Source organism: Staurois parvus, unplaced genomic scaffold (assembly GCF_062004578.1).
Source record: "Staurois parvus isolate SC_StPar_1 unplaced genomic scaffold, SC_StPar_1.0 ptg000978l, whole genome shotgun sequence".
NCBI classification, from domain to species: Eukaryota; Metazoa; Chordata; class Amphibia; order Anura; family Ranidae; genus Staurois; species Staurois parvus.
The window spans coordinates 1,428,377-1,448,744 of record NW_028318774.1 but is presented as its reverse complement, the minus strand read 5'-3'; the positions used below and the strand labels follow the sequence as shown (position 1 = coordinate 1,448,744).

Below are 20,368 nucleotides of genomic sequence, written 5' to 3'. Positions count from 1 at the left end.
AATACAAAAAGAAGAAAGTACCAGTACACAATGATCACGTTTACGTGCATCATTATTCACAGAACTTCCAGTATATAACAACTTAGACTGATACTGCATTCCCTGAAATTAATTGTTGTAACCTCTTAGGAGGATTCTCTTAAGCGGGGGTCTCCTTCGTCTGAGGATGGGGGAATCGCCCCAACCTCTGATAAGCCTTGTTATCTGATCCATTTAGCTACACTATATTGCCAAAAGTATTGGGACACCCCTCCAAATCATTGGATTCAGGTGTTACAATCACCTCCATGGCCACAGGTGTATAAAATCAAGCAACTAGGCATGCAGACTGCTTCTACAAACGTGTGAAAGAATGGGGTGCTCTCAGGAACTCAGTGAATTCAAGCGTGGTACCGTGATAGGTTGGCACCTGTTCAATAAGTCCATCTGCGAAATTTCCTTGCTACAAAATGGTCAACGCTCAACTGTTAGTGGTATTATAACAAAGTGGAAGCAACTGGGAACAACAGCAACTCAGCCACCAAGTGGTAGACCACGTAAAATGACAGAGCAGGGTCAGCGCATGCTGAAGAGCACAGTGAGCAAAAGTCACCAACTGTCTGCAGAGTCAATAGCTACAGACCTCCACTCTTCGTGTGGTCTTCAGTTAGCACAACAACAGTGCATAGAGAGCTTCATGAAATGTTTCCATGGCCAAGCAGCTTCATCCAAGCCTTACATCACCAAGTGCAATGCAAAGCGTTGGATGCAGTGGTGTAAAGCACGCCGCCACTGGACTCTAGAGCAGTGGAGACGTATTCTCTGGACTGACGAATCACGCCTCTCCAATGGACGTGTCTGGGTTTGGTGGTTGCCAGGAGAACGGTATTTGCCTGACTGCACTGTACCAAGTGTAGAGTTTGGTGGAGAAGGATTATGGTGTGGGGTTGTTTATTCAAGGGTTGGGTTTGGCCCCTTAGGCCCAGTGAAGGGATCTCTTAAGGTGTCAGCATACCAAGACATTTTGGAAAGACCTGGGCAGAAGTATTGGAATAGCTTGGAAGACATACATGAGATGTGGGAGGACGTTCATTTTCAGAACTGCTGCCCTTCAAAACCATGTAAAATATATTTTCTCACATAGTCTGGCTGAAAAAAGACAAAAGTCCATCCAGTTCAACCATCAAAAAAAAAAAAAAAAAAAAAAAAGTTATACTCCTACACCCACAGTTGATCCAGAGGAAGGCAAATAACTCAACAAAGCATGATCCAATTTGCTCCTGCAGTGGAAAAAAATTCCTTCCTGATCCCTTGAGAGGCAATCGGATATTCCCTGGACCAACTTTACCTATAAATGTTAGTAATCAGTTCTATTCTGTGTATGTAGGAAAGAATCCAGGACTTTTTTAAAGCAATCCACTGAGCTGGCCAGAACCAACTCTTGAGGGAGTCTATTCCACATTTTCACAGCTCTTACTGTGAAGAAACCTTTCCGTGTTTGGAGATTAAATTTCTTTTCCTCCAGATGTAAAGAGTGCCCCCTTGTCCTCTGTGATGACCTCAAGGTGAATAACTCTACACTGAGTTCACTATATGAACCACTGATGTATTTATACATGTTGATCATATCCCCCTTATGTATTATACATGGAGATCATATCCCCCCCTTATGTATTATACATGGTGATCATATCCCCCTTATGTATTATACATGGAGATCATATCCCCCCATATGTATTATACATGGAGATCATATCCCCCCTTATGTATTATACATGGAGATCATATCCCCCCTTATGTATTATACATGGAGATCATATCCCCCCTTATGTATTATACATGGAGATCATATCCCCCCTTATGTATTATACATGGAGATCATATCCCCCTTATGTATTATACATGGAGATCACATCCCCCCTTATGTATTTATACATGGAGATCATATCCCCCCTTATGTATTATACATGGAGATCATATCCCCCCTTATGTATTATACATGGTGATCACATCCCCCCTTATGTATTATACATGGTGATCACATCCCCCCTTATGTATTTATACATGGAGATCATATCCCCCCTTATGTATTATACATGGAGATCATATCCCCCCTTTATGTATTATACATGGAGATCATATCCCCCCTTTATGTATTATACATGGAGATCATATCCCCCCTTTATGTATTATACATGGAGATCATATCCCCCCTTATGTATTATACATGGAGATCATATCCCCCCTTATGTATTATACATGGAGATCATATCCCCCCTTTATGTATTATACATGGAGATCATATCCCCCCTTTATGTATTATACATGGAGATCATATCCCCCCTTATGTATTATACATGGAGATCATATCCCCCCTTATGTATTATACATGTTGATCATATCCCCTCTTAATCTCTTCTTCTCAAGAGAGAATAAATTCACTTCCTCTAATCTTTCCTCATAGCTGATCTCCTCCATGCCTCTTATCAGTTTAGTTGCCCTTCTCTGTACTTTCTCCAGTTCCCTAATGTTCTTATTATTAAAACTGAACTGCATATTCCAGATGAGGTGTTACTAATGATTTGTACCGGGGTAATATGATATCTCTCTCTTTGGAGTCTATACTTCTTTTAATACAAGAGAGGATTTTGCTCGCTTTAGAAACCGCAGCTTGGCATTCCATGCCATTATTAAGCTTGTGATCTACCAGAACTCCCAGATCCTTCTCCACCATTGATTCCCCCAGTTGTACCCCCCCCCCCCCAGTATGTACGATGCATGCATATTCTTAGCCCCCAAGTGCAGAACCTTACATTTATCAACATCAAACCTCATTTGCCATATAGTTGCCAAATTACACAGAGCATTGAGGTCATCTTGTAAATTGAAGACATTCTGTAAGGACGTTATTCCACTGCACAGCTTGGTGTCACCTGCAAAGACTGAAATGGGATTTTTAATCCCAGACCCTATATCGTTTATAAATGTATTAAAAAGTAAGGGTCCCAACACTGAACCTTGGGGTACACCACTGACACCCCATTCAGAGTATGAATCATTAACCACTACTCTCTGAATACCATCTTTTGGCCAGTTTTCTATCCAATTACATACAGATTTTTCTAAGCCCATAGACTTTACCTTACATATTAGCCGTGTGTGGGGAAGTGTCAAATGCTTTTGCAAAATCCAAGTATACCACGTCCACCGCCACCCCTCTGTCCAAGTATACCACGTCCACCGCCACCCCTCTGTCCAAGTATACCACGTCCACCGCCACCCCTCTGTCCAAGTATACCACGTCCACCGCCACCCCTCTGTCCAAGTATACCACGTCCACCACCACCCCTCTGTCCAAGGTTTTGCTCACTTAATAAAAAGAAATCAGATCTGTTTGACAACTTCTATCTTTCATGAATCCATGCTGTCTGTTGCTTAAAATATTTTTTTCCAGCAAGAACTCCTCTACAGTGTCTCACAGAAGTGAGTACACCCCTCACATTGTTGTAAATATTTTATTATATTATGTGACAACACTGAAGAAATGACACTTTGCTACAATGTAAAGTAGTGAGTGTTAGCCATTTTCCCTCCCCAGTGTCATGTGACTCGGTAGTGTTACAAGGTCTCAGGTGTGAATGGGGAGCAGGTGTGTTAAAGTTTGTGTTACCACTCTCACTCTCTCATACTGGTCACTGAAAGTTCAACATGGCACTTCATGGCAAAGAACTCTGTGAGGATCTGAAAAAAAGAATTGCTGCTCTACATAAAGATGGCCTAAGCTATAAGAAGATTGCCAAGACCCTGAAACTGAGCTGCAGCACGGTGACCAAGACCATACAGCAGTTTAACAGGACAGCTTCCACTCAGAACAGGCCTTGCCATGGTCGACCAAAGAAGTTGAGTGTACGTGCTCAGTGTCCTATCCAGAGGTTGTCTTTGGGAAATAAACAAATGAGTGCTGCCATCATTGCTGCAGAGGTTGAAGGGGTGGGGGGGTCAGCCTGTCAGTGCTCAGACCATACGCCGCACACTGCATCAAATTGGTCTGCATGGCTGTCATCCCAGAAGGAAGCCTCTTTTAACCATTAGCCGCCCTGCCAATGGTTGTTTGGCGGCTTCAAAACTGTCTCTGCACTCCGGGTGCACGCCATTTGGCGTGCTCCCGCACATGCGCAGTTTGCGCTAATGCAGAGCGGCGCAGCAGTGCGATCTGTCACCGGCCATGCACCTCGGACTCGGCCGATGACAGATCCGAGTACCGGCTCCCGTTGCTGGTACCATGTGACCTGCTGTGACCAATCACAGCAGGTCACATGACAGTTGTATACAATTGATGGCTTCATTCATGATGCCATCCATTGTATACTAGTGCCTAGCTGTCAGTGGTCACAGCTAATCACATGCACATGTCATGTGATTAGCTGTGACCAAATCACAGCTAAGCACAAAAAAAAAAACAAAAAAACTGAATGAATCGATTTCATTCAGCTAAATGCTTGCTTATAGCAAAGTAATTCTTTGCTATAAGCAAATTGTGTAAACAAAAAAAAAAAAAAAAAAAATACTGATCACTTCCCCAAAGTAGTACAATGTTACTATGGTAACATTGTACTACTTTGGTCATAATAAAATATGAAAAAAAAATCTTAAAAAAAATATAAAAAATGTAATAAAAAAAAAAAAAAAAAAAATATATATATATTTTTTTTTCATACTGTCACCAGTCAGTGTCCCTGATCACCGCCATGCCAGTTATATGATGACGCTGTACTGCACTGGTGACAGTATGTAAAAAAAAAAAAATAGTGAAAATAATTTTTTTAATTTTCCGAAAAATTATGACAAAAAAATACAACTTCAAAAAACTCGCCATGCCTCTTATGAAGTACGTCGGACTGTCTACTCTGCAAAAAGGGGTCATTTGGGGATATCTGTACTATTCTGACATTCTTGGACCTCAAGAAATTAGATTGCCGTCAGTACTTCAGGATTGATCAATACTCAGATCTATACCATAGTTTGTGAACTGTATAACTTTCCTACAAACTAAAAAATACATCCTAATTTGGGTTATTTTCACCAAAGACATGTAGTAGAATACATCTCGGCCTACATTTATGAAGAACAATTATTTATTTGTAAACTTTTATAACAGAAACAAAGAATAATTTGGGGTTTTTTTCAAAATTTTTGGTCTTTTTTTGTTAATTTAGCAAAAAATAAAAACCCCAGCGGTGATTAAATACCACCAAAAGCAAGCTCTAGTTGTGTGAAGAAAATGATAAAATTTTAGTTTGGGTACAATGTTGTATGACCGCGCAATTGTCATTCAAAGTGTGAGAGCGCTGAAACCTGAAAAATGGCCTGGGCAGGAAGGTGTAAAATTGCACGGTATTGAAACGGTTAAAGATGATGCACAAGAAAGCCCGCAAACAGTTTGCTGAAGACAAGTAGACTAAGGACATTGATTACTGGAACCATGTCCTGTGGTCTGATGAGACCAAGATAAACTTATTTGGTTCAGATGGGGGCAAGCGTGTGTGGCGGCAACCAGGTGAGGAGTACAAAGAAGTGTGTCTTGCCTACAGTTAAGCATGGTGGTGGGAGTGTCATGGTCTGAGGCTGCACGAATGCTGCCGGCACTGGAAAACTACACTTCATTGAGGGAATCATGAATGCCAACATGTACTGTGACATACTGAAGCAGAGCATGATTCCCTTCCTTCGGAGACTGGGCCGCAGTTCAGTATTCCAAAATAACGACCCCAAACACACCTCCAAGACAACCATTGCCTTGCTAAAGAAGCTGAGGGTAAAGGTGATGGACTGGCCAAGCATTTCTCCCGACCTAAACCCTATTGAGCATTTGTGGGGCATCCTCAAACGGAAGGTGGAGGAGCGCAAGGTCCCTAACATCCACCAGCTCCAGTGGCAACCTGTGAAGCTCTGGTGAATTCCATGCCCAAGAGGGTTAAGGCAGTGCTGGAAAATAATGGTGGCCACACAAAATATTGACACTTTGGGCCCAATTTGGACATTTTCACTTAGGGTTGCACTCACTTTTTGTTGCCAGCGGTTTAGACATTAATGGCTGTGTGTTGTTATTTTGAGGGGACAGCAAATTTACACTTATACAAGCTGCACACTGACTACTTTACATTGTGGCAAAGTGTCATTTCTTCAGTGTTGTCACATGAAAAGATATAATAAAATATTTTAAAAAATGTGAGGGGTGTACTCACTTCTGTGAAATACTGTATGTGGTCTTTTATTAAACTCTCCAGTATCTTCCCAACTATAGAAGTTAAACTAATAGGTCTGTAAATACTTGGTAAAGATTTTGACCCCTTTTTAAATATTGGCACCACAGTGGCCTTACACCAATCCAATGGTACTATGCCAGTCATTAACGAGTCCTTAAAGATTAGAAACAATGGCTTTGAAATGACAGCTCAGTTCTTTAAGGACCCGTGGGTGTATGCCATCTGGCCCGGGTGCTTTATTCACCTTTATTCTGCCTAAATATTTTTGGATCATATCAATTGTGAGCCAATGTGGATCATCTGGAGCTGTGTCAATACCATGCCCTTTACGGACAAGAGCTCCCCCATGCTCCTTTGTATACACAGAGCTGAAGAAGGTATTTGATAAATTTGCCTTCTCTTTGTCCCCAGTCACCCACTTTAGATTATTTTGTAAAGGGCCTACATGCTCGGACCGAACCTTTTTACTATTAATATATTTGAAGAATGTTTTGGGGTTGGTCCTGCTATCTTTTTCAATCTATCATTCATTTTCAATTTTTGCGGTATTTATTTCCTTTTTGCATATTCTGTTGACATACGAATATGAACTTCTGTGGGCATTAAGCTACTGTTGCTTGGGGATTTGTCAAAATTTAGTGCAATTCCTCCTGGAGGAGATCCTGGAATTCCTCCAAGGTGGGTGTTAGTTTGGGTAGGGTGATATGAGGTTCCGTAAGGAATTGGGGCATATTGTCAAAAAAGGCCAATAATTTATACACCTTACTCGATATGATGAAGCTTTCTGTGTTCTGTATAGTGACTGTGTATGGTTACAAAATTATTTTGCACATGTTTTGTTTAAAGCCTAACTCCAGGTTTTAGTGAACTTTAATTAGTTAATGTCGACCGTGCTGGTCCAAACAAACTATTTCCTTCTTTAACACATTCAGTGGTTGTCAGCTGAACTGTATGTAACATCAGCTACATACAATATGCAGTACTGTGTTTGGCAGCATTACAGGAACTTCAAGGACACAATCAAGTCTTCGATAATAAGACACCTTATATTTTTTTATACAAGGCTTTTTCTGATTGGCTGAGGCAGGTGGAAGGCATCATGATTTCTTCCAATCAGAGGAAGCTTTTTATTCATTCATGAAATACAAAGCTTCCTGTAAATGGCTAAGCAGAGCTCAGCCTGACTTGATTTTACCTTGACAGTACTGCATTCTATGCACAAAGGTAAAAAAAACCTTCTCTGTGCAGCATCCTCCCCAGCCCCTCCTAATACTCACCTAAGCTCCCTTTCGATCCAGATATGTGTACTGGAGTCTCGGCTGTCTTGGGACTCCCTCTCCTTGTTGGCTGAGAGAGCAGCTGGAGCCATTGGCTCCCACTGCTGTCAGTCACAGCCAGTAAGCCAATGATAAGAGGGAGGGGGTGGGGCCGAGCCTTAGCTTTGTGTGTGAATGGACGCACAGAGCAGCGGCTGAGGAGTGTACATGCTCGGGTGCCCCTTTAGCAAACTGCTTGTTGTAGGGGCACCCAACAGGATGGAGGGGTCAGGAGTGCCATTGGGGGACCCAAATAGAGGAGGATCTGGGCTGCTCTGTGCAAAACCACTATACAGGGCAGGTAAGTATGACATGTGTTTTTTTTGTTTTTTTAATTTAAAGGGGAGCTCCAGTCATACTGTAAAGAAATACAGTCAGCAGCTACAAAAATGTACTTTTTAACCACTTGCCGCCCTGCCACTGTAGAAATACGGCGGCACGGGCAGGCAAAACCCACGTTTTAAAACGTGTGTTTTGTAAACTGGGTGCGCGCGAGGCGCGCCGCCGCCCTATCTGTCCCGCCGATCACCGCCACGGATGTCAGTCACCGGGTCACAGCCGGTCCTTACTGGCTGTTTCCCGGCGATCGGCGGCAAACACTGACAGACAGCACAGCTGAAGTAGCTGTGCTGTCTGTCACTTCCCTGACAGCTCGAGGACGAGCTGATCGAGAAAGAAGAGTTTCTCTCTCTCGATCAGCGGTGTCCCGTGCAGCACACACCCCCGCCCCCTAGCAACACACTCCCCTCACACAGATAACCCTTCCCTGCAAAATAAAGTTAACCCCTTCCTCCCCAGTGCCATTAGTACAGTGTCAGTGTTTTTTTTTTTTTTTTTTGCACTGATCACTGTATTAGTGTTTTTGGGGATGTCAGTGACCCCAAGTCAGTACCCGCCAATGTCAGAATGTCCGCCGCAGTCCCGCCATAAGTCGCTGGTCGCTGCCATAAGTCACTGATCGCCGCCATAATTTGCTGATCGCGGCCATTATTAGTATAAAAAAAACCCCTAAAAATCCCAGTATCTTTCCCGCCATTTGTAAACGCTATAACTTTCACGTAAATCAATTAATTTACACATATTGGGTTTTTTGTTTAGCAAAGACATGTCGCAGAATGCATTTTGGCAGAAATTTATGACTAAATTTGATTTTTGCATTTTTTTTACTGGACATGTTTTATAGCAAAAAGTCCAAAATATTGTTTTTTTTTCCCTCAAAATTGTCAGCCTTTTTTTTATAGCGCAAAAAATAAAAACCGCACATGTGATCAAATACCACCAAAAGAAAGCTCAATTTGTGGGGAAAAAAGGATGTAAATTTCATTTATGTACCGTATTGCATGACCGCGCAATTGTCCATTAAACTAGCGCAGCGCTGTATAGCAGAAAAATGGTGTAAATTGCAGTATCTATACCATAGTTTGTAGACGCTATAACTTTCACACAAAGCAATCAATATACACTTATTGGGATTTTTTTTTACCAAAAACATGTAGCAGAATACATTTTGGCCTAAATTTAAAACAAACTTTGAGTTTACTATATATTTTTTATAGCTCAAAGTAAAAATATTGTTCTTCAAAATTTTTGGCCTTTTTTTGTTTATAGCTGAAAGTTAGTTGAAAAATAAAAAGCGCACAGATGATCAAATACCACCGAAAGAAAGCTCTATTTGTGTGAAAAAAAGCACGTAAATTTCGTTTGGGTGCAGCATTGCATGACCGCGCAATTAGTTGAATTAGTGCAGCGCCGAGTAGCAAAAAGAGGCCTGGTCATTAAGGGGGGTAAATCCTCTGGAGCTCAAGTGGTTAATAAACAGCCACTCACCTGTTCCTCCCCACAGGCCTGGTGGCGGCATCTGTAGTGTGAGCACCCGACTGACAGCTTGCTGCTTCACAGCTGGGTGCCCACTGCACCTGTAACGTGTCCCAGAAGACTATGGGGAGGGAGGGGGGAGGACAGCTCCCGCTTCCGATCGCCCCCCCCCCCCTCCTTCCCGCTCCCTAAAGGTTCCAATCCTTAATGGGGAGTGGGGGACCAGTCTTTAAAACGGAACTTCCCCTTTTGGGTGGAGCTCCGCTTTCAACCACTAGAATTACTTTTAGTATACTGTTCCTCCTTCCCTGCGGGTTGCAATTTTTTTTACGATTTTTTTTTTTTAGAAAGTAATTGGCAGCTAGTGTCTTCTTCCTTGATCTTTGCCAGTCCACTGATTTATGTCTGTGCCTGATCTCACAGATATACAAAACACCTTTTGATACTGATGACAGTTTTCCGAGGGCGGCAGCTGTGAGGCTTATAGTTCATTAATTCCCAGAACTCTGTGAATGAATGACGTGGCCCTGTGACCAGAGCCCTGTATGGCCTTGCTTGTTTTGGATTGTGACGGTGAGTGTGGGGAGAAGATCTGGAAGGGGGAGGGGGATCAGGGAGCAGCGTGTTCCCAAAGCTGAACTTATCCTTTTAAATATGTATTATCAAGCAGGGCATTTACTATTAGAGAAGAGACAGCTGCAGGCATTTATATTCATCTGTTTTCTATTTTTCTCACCATGAATTAATGTGAGCAAAAGTCATCATTCCTACCTGAGCAGCTGAACAGATCCTGTGCCAAAAATAATGCTGCGCTCCACCCTGACCAAGATATTACCCAAATCTCACAGAACAAGCTCAGCCTCTTTCAGGTAGAATCCAGACATAGGTCTATTTATATTCCTAGTAGAGTTCAAGCTTGCCTTACAGCACATAGCTCTTGGTGGAAGCATCTCCTTGAGTGCGGCGGAAGCTTCACTGACTGGTCCTGGTTAGCTGTACTGATAGCACAATCGGGGATACCCCTAAGCACCAAGGCAGTGCCCTGTCACACATACGGCAATACCTGTTGTTTTTACAGGTAGGTAAGGAATAACATTTCCAGTGAGGGCTGAAAATTCACGTAAGAAAGTTGTTTCTGTATTATAAAATTTAACGTGGTACATTCCATTGCTAGTGCTGACATGTTAAAGCTTTGCAGAGATGATGTATATACTATCATTATTACAGGACAGGAGATTATACTTAATATACGAGAGAGCTTTCTGTATGTAAAGCTTTCAGTAATCATCATATGTGTGTGAAGTTTCAGATTCGGTGTGGAAATTTACCCTCATAATGCTTTTAATTCCTGTGGTTTGGTACACTTAAAGTGATTGTAAAGTTAAACTTTTTTGTTTTTAAATAACAATCATATTGTACTTACCTATTCTGTTCAATAGTTGTGCAGACATGCGGGCTCATTCTTGAGCCAGGCTGTGTGCGTCTATTGACACACAGAGTGCGGCTCGGTCACGTATCCCACTCCATCCTCACAGGATTTCATTGATAGGTGCCAAAGGTTCTTGCTGCAGCTTCCATGTCAAGTGAGGAAAAAGAGAAAGCGACGCACCTGCTCTTACGCACAGTGCTGGACCGCAATCACACTCAGGTAATTATTTAGAGGGGGACTGGGGGGAAGCTTTATTTTACCTTTAATGCAGAGAATGCATTAGGGTGAAAAAATGTAGTGGTTAAGGCTCAAGGTTTTTACCTTCGTGTGTTTTATGCATGACGGTAAAAAACCTTCTGTGTGCAGCATCCCCCCAGTCCCCTTAATACATGAGCTCTATTACGATCCAGCGATGTGCACGAGAGTCTCGGCTCTCTGGAGACTCTCCTTCCTCATTGACTCCCGCTGCGGTCAATCACAGCCATTGAGAAGAGGGGGGATGGGACCAAGCCACAAATGTTTGTGAATGGACACACAGAGCAGCAGCTCGGGAGCGAGACGGCCTGGATGCCCCCTTAGCAAGCTGCTTGCTCTGGGGGCACTTGAGGGAGGGGCCAGGAGCGCCGGTGGGGGGACCCGAAAAGAGGAGGATTTGGGCTGCTCTGTGCAAAACCACTACACAGAGCAGGTAAGTATAGCATGTTTGTTACTGGGGAAAAAAAGATGCTTTTAATATCACTTTAAGCACTAATCAGAGTAGCAATTAAAAAGCAGAATAGCTGCAGTATTAAGGGCTGGAAAACGAATCCATTGTTTTCAGTAAGGCCCATACCCACCACGATACATTGTGGAGCACCTTAATAAAGTTGTGCCTGGTGCATTTTCAGTACTTTCAGCTTTCCATCCAAGCCATTTTAAATGTGGTGTTTCATTAATGGAACACACCTGACCTGTATGCCATTGCAGATTAATACATGCATTATTATAAGAATAAGCCTGAACACAGATGCCCTAATATTATCAAAGTAACAGATCACCTAAAAGGGAACTTCAATATCCTTTAAACATTTACATTTACTGTTGTTGTCACGCTGAATAAATATACTTACAAGCTTAGCAGATTCTGTGTTGTCCTCACACACCACTCCCCTACTCAAGGTTCTGTCCTGTGCCACCATCATTTTCTTCACACACCACTCCCCTACTCAAGGTTCTGTCCTGTGCCACCATCATTTTCTTCACACACCACTCCCCTACTCAAGGTTCTGTCCTGTGCCACCATCATTTTCTTCACACACCACTCCCCTACTCAAGGTTCTGTCCTGTGCCACCATCATTTTCTTCACACACCACTCCCCTACTCAAGGTTCTGTCCTGTGCCACCATCATTTTCTTCACACACCACTCCCCTACTCAAGGTTCTGTCCTGTGCCACCATCATTTTCTTCTCACACCACTTCCCTACTCAAGGTTCTGTCCTGTGCCACCATCATTTTCTTCTCACACTCCACTCCCCTACTCAAGGTTCTGTCCTGTGCCACCATAATTTTCTTCACACACCACTTCCCTACTTAAGGTTCTGTCCTGTGCCACCATCATTTTCTTCTCACACACCACTCCCCTACTCAAGGTTCTGTCCTATGTCACCATCATTTTCTTCTCACACACCACTCCCCTACTCAAGGTTCTGTCCTGTGCCACCATCATTTTCTCACATACCATTCCCCTACTCAAGGTTCTGTCCTGTGCCACCATAATATTCTTCTCACACACCACTCCCCTACTCAAGGTTCTGTCCTGTGCCACCATCATTTTCTTCTCACACACCACTCCCCTACTCAAGGTTCTGCCCTGTGCCACCATCATTTTCTTCTTACACACCACTCCCCTACTCAAGGTTCTGTCCTGTGTCACCATAATTTTCTTCTTACACACCACTCCCCTACTCAAGGTTCTGTCCTGTGTCACCATCATTTTCTTCTCACACACCTCTCCCCTATTCAAGGTTCTGTCCTATGTCACCATCATTTTCTTCTTGCACACCACTCCCGTACTCAAGGTTCTGTCCTATGTCACCATAATTTTCTTCTCACACCTCCCCTATTCAAGGTTCTGTCCTGTGCCACCATCATTTTCTTCTTACACACCACTCCCCTACTCAAGGTTCTGTCCTGTGCCACCATAATTTTCTTCTTACACACCACTCCCCTACTCAAGGTTCTGTCCTGGGCCACCATCATTTTCTTCTCATACACTACTCCCCTACTCAAGGTTCTGTCCTGAGCCACCATCATTTTCTTCTCATACACTACTCCCCTACTCAAGGTTCTGTCCTGTGCCACCATCATTTTCTTCTTACACACCACTCCCCTACTCAAGGTTCTGTCCTGTGCCACCATAATTTTCTTCTTACACACCACTCCCCTACTCAAGGTTCTGTCCTGGGCCACCATCATTTTCTTCTCATACACTACTCCCCTACTCAAGGTTCTGTCCTGGGCCACCATCATTTTCTTCTCATACACTACTCCCCTACTCAAGGTTCTGTCCTGTGCCACCATCATTTTCTTTTACATCATCAGGAGCTGACCGTCTCTTCCTGATCCCTGCAGCTGGTCCCCTAATGACAACACACCCAATGTTTCTTTGTACACAGTATGGAAGCCTGCAGGCTCTTGGGATAAGGCTTGCTATTTTAGGGTTCATTTAGACAGGCACTGACACCTGTGGTCTGGTCTGCACATGCCCCTGCAGCCGTCATGTGCATGTGGCCCATTCATGTTTATTAGGACGCAGTGGTTGAACAGACAGACATTAATCTGAATTTGACAGCCGTACAGATGAACAGCCCGGAACACAGACTCTGTGTTCAGAGCTGCTCACCTGTACCTGAACGGCTGACAAATTGGGATAAGTAGCTGTGTCCATATAGTTGCTACACCCCAGTAGACATGAATGGGCCAACTGCACACGTGCAGCTGTATAGACCAGGAGCTCTTTCATGGACTATGGGCGTCACCACCCGTCTAAATGAGGTCTTATGCTGTGATGGGGGGGGGGTATTGGGATGGTGGAAAGTTATTTATTGAGTGAAGGTCCACACTTTCACATGAGTGACCTGGTCGGGTCAGCCTGTATGTCAGACGGACCCGACCGGACCCTCCATTCTCCTCTGTGGGTAGTTAAATGTAAACAAACTTGTATCTGTGTACACCCAGCTACCTCCGATACGGCAAAAACAAGTGGAAGGAGATCCATTCCCCTCTGTCTGGCTGGATCAGATCAGAGGGCATTTGGATGTAAACAGAAAGCCGTTCCATTTACATCCAACTGCCCATAGTGGAGAAGCAGACACAGACCTGTCGAGCAAAACCAGATCCGGCCTGTGTGAAAGGGGCTTTTAAAGGTAATCCAAACCAAAGGAGTGGTATATTACCAATCATGTGGTGGCTGCATTCTTTTTAGTTTTTCCCTTATTTTCACCTGGTGATTCACGTTTATTTTTGTCCGTCAGCTTCAAACTTCCTGTCCCTGGGTAGCAAAACTCACCATACTGTATATATGGAGGAACAGTGTTATCCTGTCAGTTGTTTCTGCAGGGACAACAGGAACAATCCTCTCCTTATCAGAAAAAAATGTAGTGGTGAACTGACACCGGACATCCTCTACCCTGAACCCACTCCTTGGTCCCTGCTGTACTAGTCTCTTGGGTTGCCTTTACATTTTTCTAGAACTGAACTAAGCCTCTAACCAAGCAAATAGGAGAAGTTCACTTTAAAGCTCTAAGGCAACGGGAGGAATTAAAGCCCAGTTGAAGTCACAAATAAATAATCACTCAGACATGTATGGCTGATTTACCAATAAATTGTGGGAATAATCACTTCAGTTATGCAATCATGTGAAATGCAAATTCATGTTTACTTAACTCCTTTAGTAAATTTTGGGGGCTTTGGTGTTTCTGCTATCCTGGCATTTCAGGGCCAACATTAGAAGCTTATGCCAGATATTACCCACTTTTCTAAGTACTCAAAGACCAAGCCTTTTCTGACACTTTTTGTTTACTTGAAAAAACAGTTTTTTTGCTAGAAAATTAATTTGAACCCCCAAACATTATGTATTTTTTTAAAGCAGAGGCCCTAAAGAATAAAATGGTGGGAGTTGCAATTTTTATGTTACATAGTATTTGCACAGTGATTTTTCAAATGCAAATTGTTTTGAAAAAATACACTTTTTATCATTTCAATGCACAAAAACAATATATTGCCCAACTGTTTGATACAATATAAAAGATGATGTTATGTCAAGTAAATGGATACCAAACATGACATGCTTTAAAATTACTCATGCCTGTGCAACAGCGACAAATTACATACATTTATAATCTCCAAAAGCATTTACAGGTCACCACTTTAGATTTGCACAGGAGGTCTAATGCTAGAATTGCTGCCCCCGATCTGATGTTCGCAGTGATACCTCACATGCATCGTGCAATCTCTGTTTACATACCACCATGGGACCGCCGCTTGCGTTTGCCTTTGTACGCAAGCACGGGGATAGGAGTGGGGGTTAAATTTTTATTTTTTCATTTATTTTGCGGTTTTTATTATTTTTACACTGTCCCTTTAATTTTTTTTTTATCCCTTTTATTGTTATCACAGGGAATGTATATATCCCCTGTGATAGCAATAGGCAGTGACAGGTACTCTTTTCTGAGAAATCTGGGGTTTATTAGACTCTAGATCTCTCACCAGCCCTTAAAGCATCTGATCACACCGAGATCAGGGTGATCAGATGTTTTCCCAATTTTAAAATGGCGCTGTTTATATTTGGCGAAATAGAAATGATGAAATTCTGATAGCTTCCAGTCTCTTAGACCATAGAGATGATTGGAGGCATTCCTGACTCTGATCAGCTATATTGTCAGCCAGCAGAACTGCCAGCTGCATTTTTGGGTTCCCCAGTGGGACAGGAGAGCCCAAGAAAACCTTGGAAGGCAGCAAGAGGGGTGGGGGAGTCCCTTCATGCTTTTTGTAAAAGCTATCCAGTGGCTAATTTAGCGGCTAGAATTGTTGTTACATGAAAGCTGACCGCCAGCTGAAAAAAACAATACCAGGATGATGCCTGTAGCTGCAGACATCATCTCCGTATAACCGCTCAAAGTCCAGCGACATACCAGTACGTTGCTGGTCCATGGGCATATGATGAATCAGGTCTGTGGACCAATATGACTGCAATTCATTCTTTTTTGTAATGTCCATGTTGAGGGTTAGGCCCAATAAGTTTTAAATTTGGAAGCTGTGATAGGGTTCCATGCAAATTGTCCAGCAAGAGGTGAATTTGGGTGGGTGGCCATGTATTGTTGTGCTTATAAATTGCTTTGGCCCACAATCAACTGATACAAATCTTCTGTGAAAAACAGCAGAGGGGCTAAACGCTAGTGCTGGCAGCGAACGTGGCTGATGCTGCTAACTCTGTATTTTTGGGGACACTATACAAAGGAGGCAATAGTATAGTCAGGGATGTTCCATTTGTAACGCCCGGGACATGTAGTTTTTTTTTAACCTTTAACCCTGCTGCAGGGTCTCTCCAGAGATGTTCAATAGGGTTCAAGTTAGTTCTCTGGCTGGGCCACTCTAGGACATTTACAGAATTGTCCATAATCCACTCCTATGTGTTGTCTTGGCTGTGTGCTTAGGATCATTGTTTTGTTGTAAAATGAACCTTTGGCCCAGTCTGAGGTCCTGAGTGCTGTGGACCAGGTTTTCATTGAGGGTACATGGCCCAAATTTAGATTTTCCTCAACCAAGAACTGTCTCCTAGTCCCTTCTGCTGGAAAACACCCCAACAGCATAATTGCTGCCACCACCATGTTTCACTGTTGGGATGGTATTGGGCAGGTGATGACAGGTGCCTGGTGTTCTCCAGACATATGTTTAAAATTGAGGCAAAACAGTTTAATCTTTGTTTCATCAGACCAGAGAATCTTGTTTCTCACAGTCTGACAGTCCTTCAGGTGCTTTTTGCAAACGCCAAGTGAGCTTTCATGTGTTTTACAATGAGGAGAATCTTCCGTCTAGCCACTCTGCCATAGAGCCCAGATCGGTGGAAGGGTACAGTGATGGTTGTCCTTCAGGAACTTTGTCCCATCTCAACATAGGATCTCTGGAGCTTAGTCAGAGAGACCATCAGGTTCTCAGTCACCTCTCTTACTAAGTGGTGCCAATCTTGTTCTATTTGAGAATTATGGAGACCACTGTGCTCTTGGGAACCCTCGGTGCAGCAGAATTTTTTTTGTTGCCTTCCCCAGATCTGTGCCTTACAATAATCCTGTCTCTGAGCTCTGTGGGCAGTTGACCTCATGGCTTTTGCTCTGATATAATATGCATTGCCAGCTGTGGGGCCTTTTATAGAGAGGTGTGTGCCTTTCCAAGTTATGTTCAATCAATTTAATTTACCACAGATGGACTCCAGTCATGGTGCAGAAACATCTCAACAATGATCAAGAGAAATGGGAGGCACCTGAGCTAAATTTCAAGTGTTGTTGCAAAGGGTATTACTACTTATGTCAACGTGATATTTCAGTTTTTTGTTTTTAATAAATTCATAGACATTTCTAAAATTCTGTTTTCACTTTGTCATGGGTACTGACTGTAGATTAATGAGAAAAAAAATTAGTTTAACCACTTGATAACCACCCCATAGCAGATGTACTGCTACAGGGCAGCTGCGCTGTGCAAAATCACGTAAATATACATGATTTCACATTTCTGGGTAGGGGGTTGCACTATAATTGGTTCCTTAGGGTGTCAATTACCGGGTCCTGGCCAGCTATTCCCTGTCTGGACTCGGTGATCATTGGGGAAGCTGAGAGGGGAGAGATCTGTATATAAACAACACAGATCTCTATCATGTCAGTATGGAGTGCTGCTTTCTATCTCTTTGCATCAGCAGGTCTCCCTAGATAAACAGCACACACTTCACAGTAAAACACACACGCACACTTAACCCTTTGATCGCCCCAGATGGTATCCCCTTCCTGCCCAGTGTCATTAGTACAGTGTCAGTGCTTTTTATTAGCCCTGATCACTGTAGATGTCAGTGGCAGTTAGTTACCATCGCTATAAGTCGCTGATCGCCACCATTACTAGTATAAAATAAATAAAAATTCCAGTATATATACTATTTGTAGATGCTATAACTTTCACGTAAACCAATTTAATATACACTCAGTGTGATTTTATTTTTTTATTGGACATGTTTTATAGGAAAAAGTAAAAAAAAAAGTTAAAAAAATAAATAATATATATATATATATATATATATATATATATATATATATATATATATATATATATATATATATATATATATATATATATATTTCAGTCTTTTTTTGTTTATAGCGCAAAAAATAAAAACCGCAGAGGTGATCCATCAAAAGAAAGCTCTGTTTATGGGAAGAAAATGACATAAATTTCATTTTTGTACAGCATTGCATGAGCGTGCAATTGTCAGATAAAGTAACACAATGCCGTATCGCAAAAAAAATGGCCTGGTCAGGAAGAGGGATAAATCTTCCGGAGGGCAAATGGTTAAACAACTATATCAGGGTGCAACATAAGAAACATTTAAAAAAAGCAAAGGGGCTCTGAATACTTTATGAATGTGTATGAGGCCATACGCTGTGATAACTCCGGGTCGGGCATCTCATCCTTGGCAACCCCAAAGTGTTGTCACCTTATAACAGGAAGTTCCTGAACAAGGGCCTCCATGGCAGGATCAACAGGTATTATTTCAATAACTGCAGATTTGAAAATTACAATAACACTTTAACACTTAAATTATATTTTAGTGAATAGGTTCACTTGTACTTTAATATTTCTGACAAGTAAGTGACATCCTATTTGAGCAGCATATCTTTGTAACTTGCCTGATCAATGGACAATCATTGGCATGATAAAATCAAATGACTGGAAGCTGCAAATCTGAAATAGGAAATCATTTTACTTGCTTTGAAAATGTGGGAATCACAAGACTTTACTGCACATAATTACAAATCCTTCGTCCGTTAATCGGATTCATAAACTATCTGAATATTTAGCCATTTCCCTGGTGTTTCACTTTAGATGTGATGCAGAAATGCTGAGTCCACTTTTTGCCCAGCCAGAATTGTCCTTCAGAATTGTATTCACTGACTTGATGCATTGCAGCCACTGCAGAGCAGCACACCTTCCTGCCGTAACTTGTCTTAGAAACAGCTGCCTCCCATTTATACCAGTCCAGTCTTTTTTCCATGATATAGTACAGTATTCACATCCTGTGGATTAAAAGCACATCACTGCAAACAGATTCATCGGAGCATATGCTTTCTCTGCATTATCACAGTGTTGCTGGCAAAGCTGCAACTGCTATTTTTAGTTAGCTCAATTGTGCCCTTTAGATTTCCTCCTCTTCTAAGTAGGAGGATACATTTAAGGTCTGTAATGTAAGGATAATTATTGAACATTTTATAGCCTTCCAGATTTTTGATGAATCGCTTAGACGTTAAGCAAAGGCTGACATAATTGGATACCATCACTTCTTTATTAAATGTATTTATTGAATTTAAAGGAAGCCCGTATGTAGGCTGCCATTCATGACCTCTTGCTTTGAAAATGAGAGTTGCTTGACTGTCATGTTGAATCAGTGGTTTTAAAGCAACCTGCACTAGATCAAACCATTGTTTATTAAGTACTCCCCTGCAAAGGAACAAATGGTACTTATCTGTCCCACTGCCTGTTCCCCAGATCTTCACTCTTTTGAAGAGCTAAGCTTGCTGAAGATTTTTTTGATAGCCTGCCCTAAAAAGAGAAAAAAAAAGTGATCATGAACTACTTGCCCACTCAAGCACTGTCCTTGTCTCTTCTTCTGACCTGTGGTTCCAGACACTTGCAAGTTAAATGATGGCCACCATCATTCAGCCCACTTCCTGTGAGCCCATCCGGTCATACACATATCCTTGGTTCATCACCACACAGCCTTGGCTCACAGTACTCCTGGACTGAGAAGTTCACATGTCATTATGTTAGTACTGCTCAGTCCAAGATTAAGGACTGCCCATGGCTGCTATGAGGAAGAACCGTTGACATCACTGAACTGGCCTAAAAGTTGCAAGAAGTAGGGTATGTGTAGGGTTTTTTGTTCTTTGTTTCTTAAAGAAAAAAAAAAAAATCAGAATGGGGCTTTGAGAGGGCAGAGTTCCGCTTTTATGAGAGTGCTTCTATAGCTTGATGATAATTTTGTTAACGTGGCGTACTAGAATATTGGTCTTTGTGCCACATGATGCCAGACTGACTCTCTGTGATTACATGCATTTGGCTGTAATAGGTCCTGTCATGTCATTAAATGTACAGAGCAGTGGTCTCCAAACTGTGGGACACCATTCCTTCAACAGACACCAACAACAGGGCAATAGGTCCTGCACTGACACCTGTGATGGGGTACTATTCCTTCCACTGCCACCAATCATGGGGTACTCTTCCTTCTACTGAGACCAGTGATGGGCAGGGCACACCTCCTTCCAC

The 20,368-nt window shown here is 42.4% G+C and overlaps 1 protein-coding gene across 1 annotated transcript in view; it reads left to right on the top strand.

The window, feature by feature from the left end:
• BAG5 (BAG cochaperone 5) overlaps positions 1 to 20,368 on the top strand; it is a 35,181-nt gene that overhangs the window by 3,287 nt on the left and 11,526 nt on the right. The window lies entirely within an intron of this gene.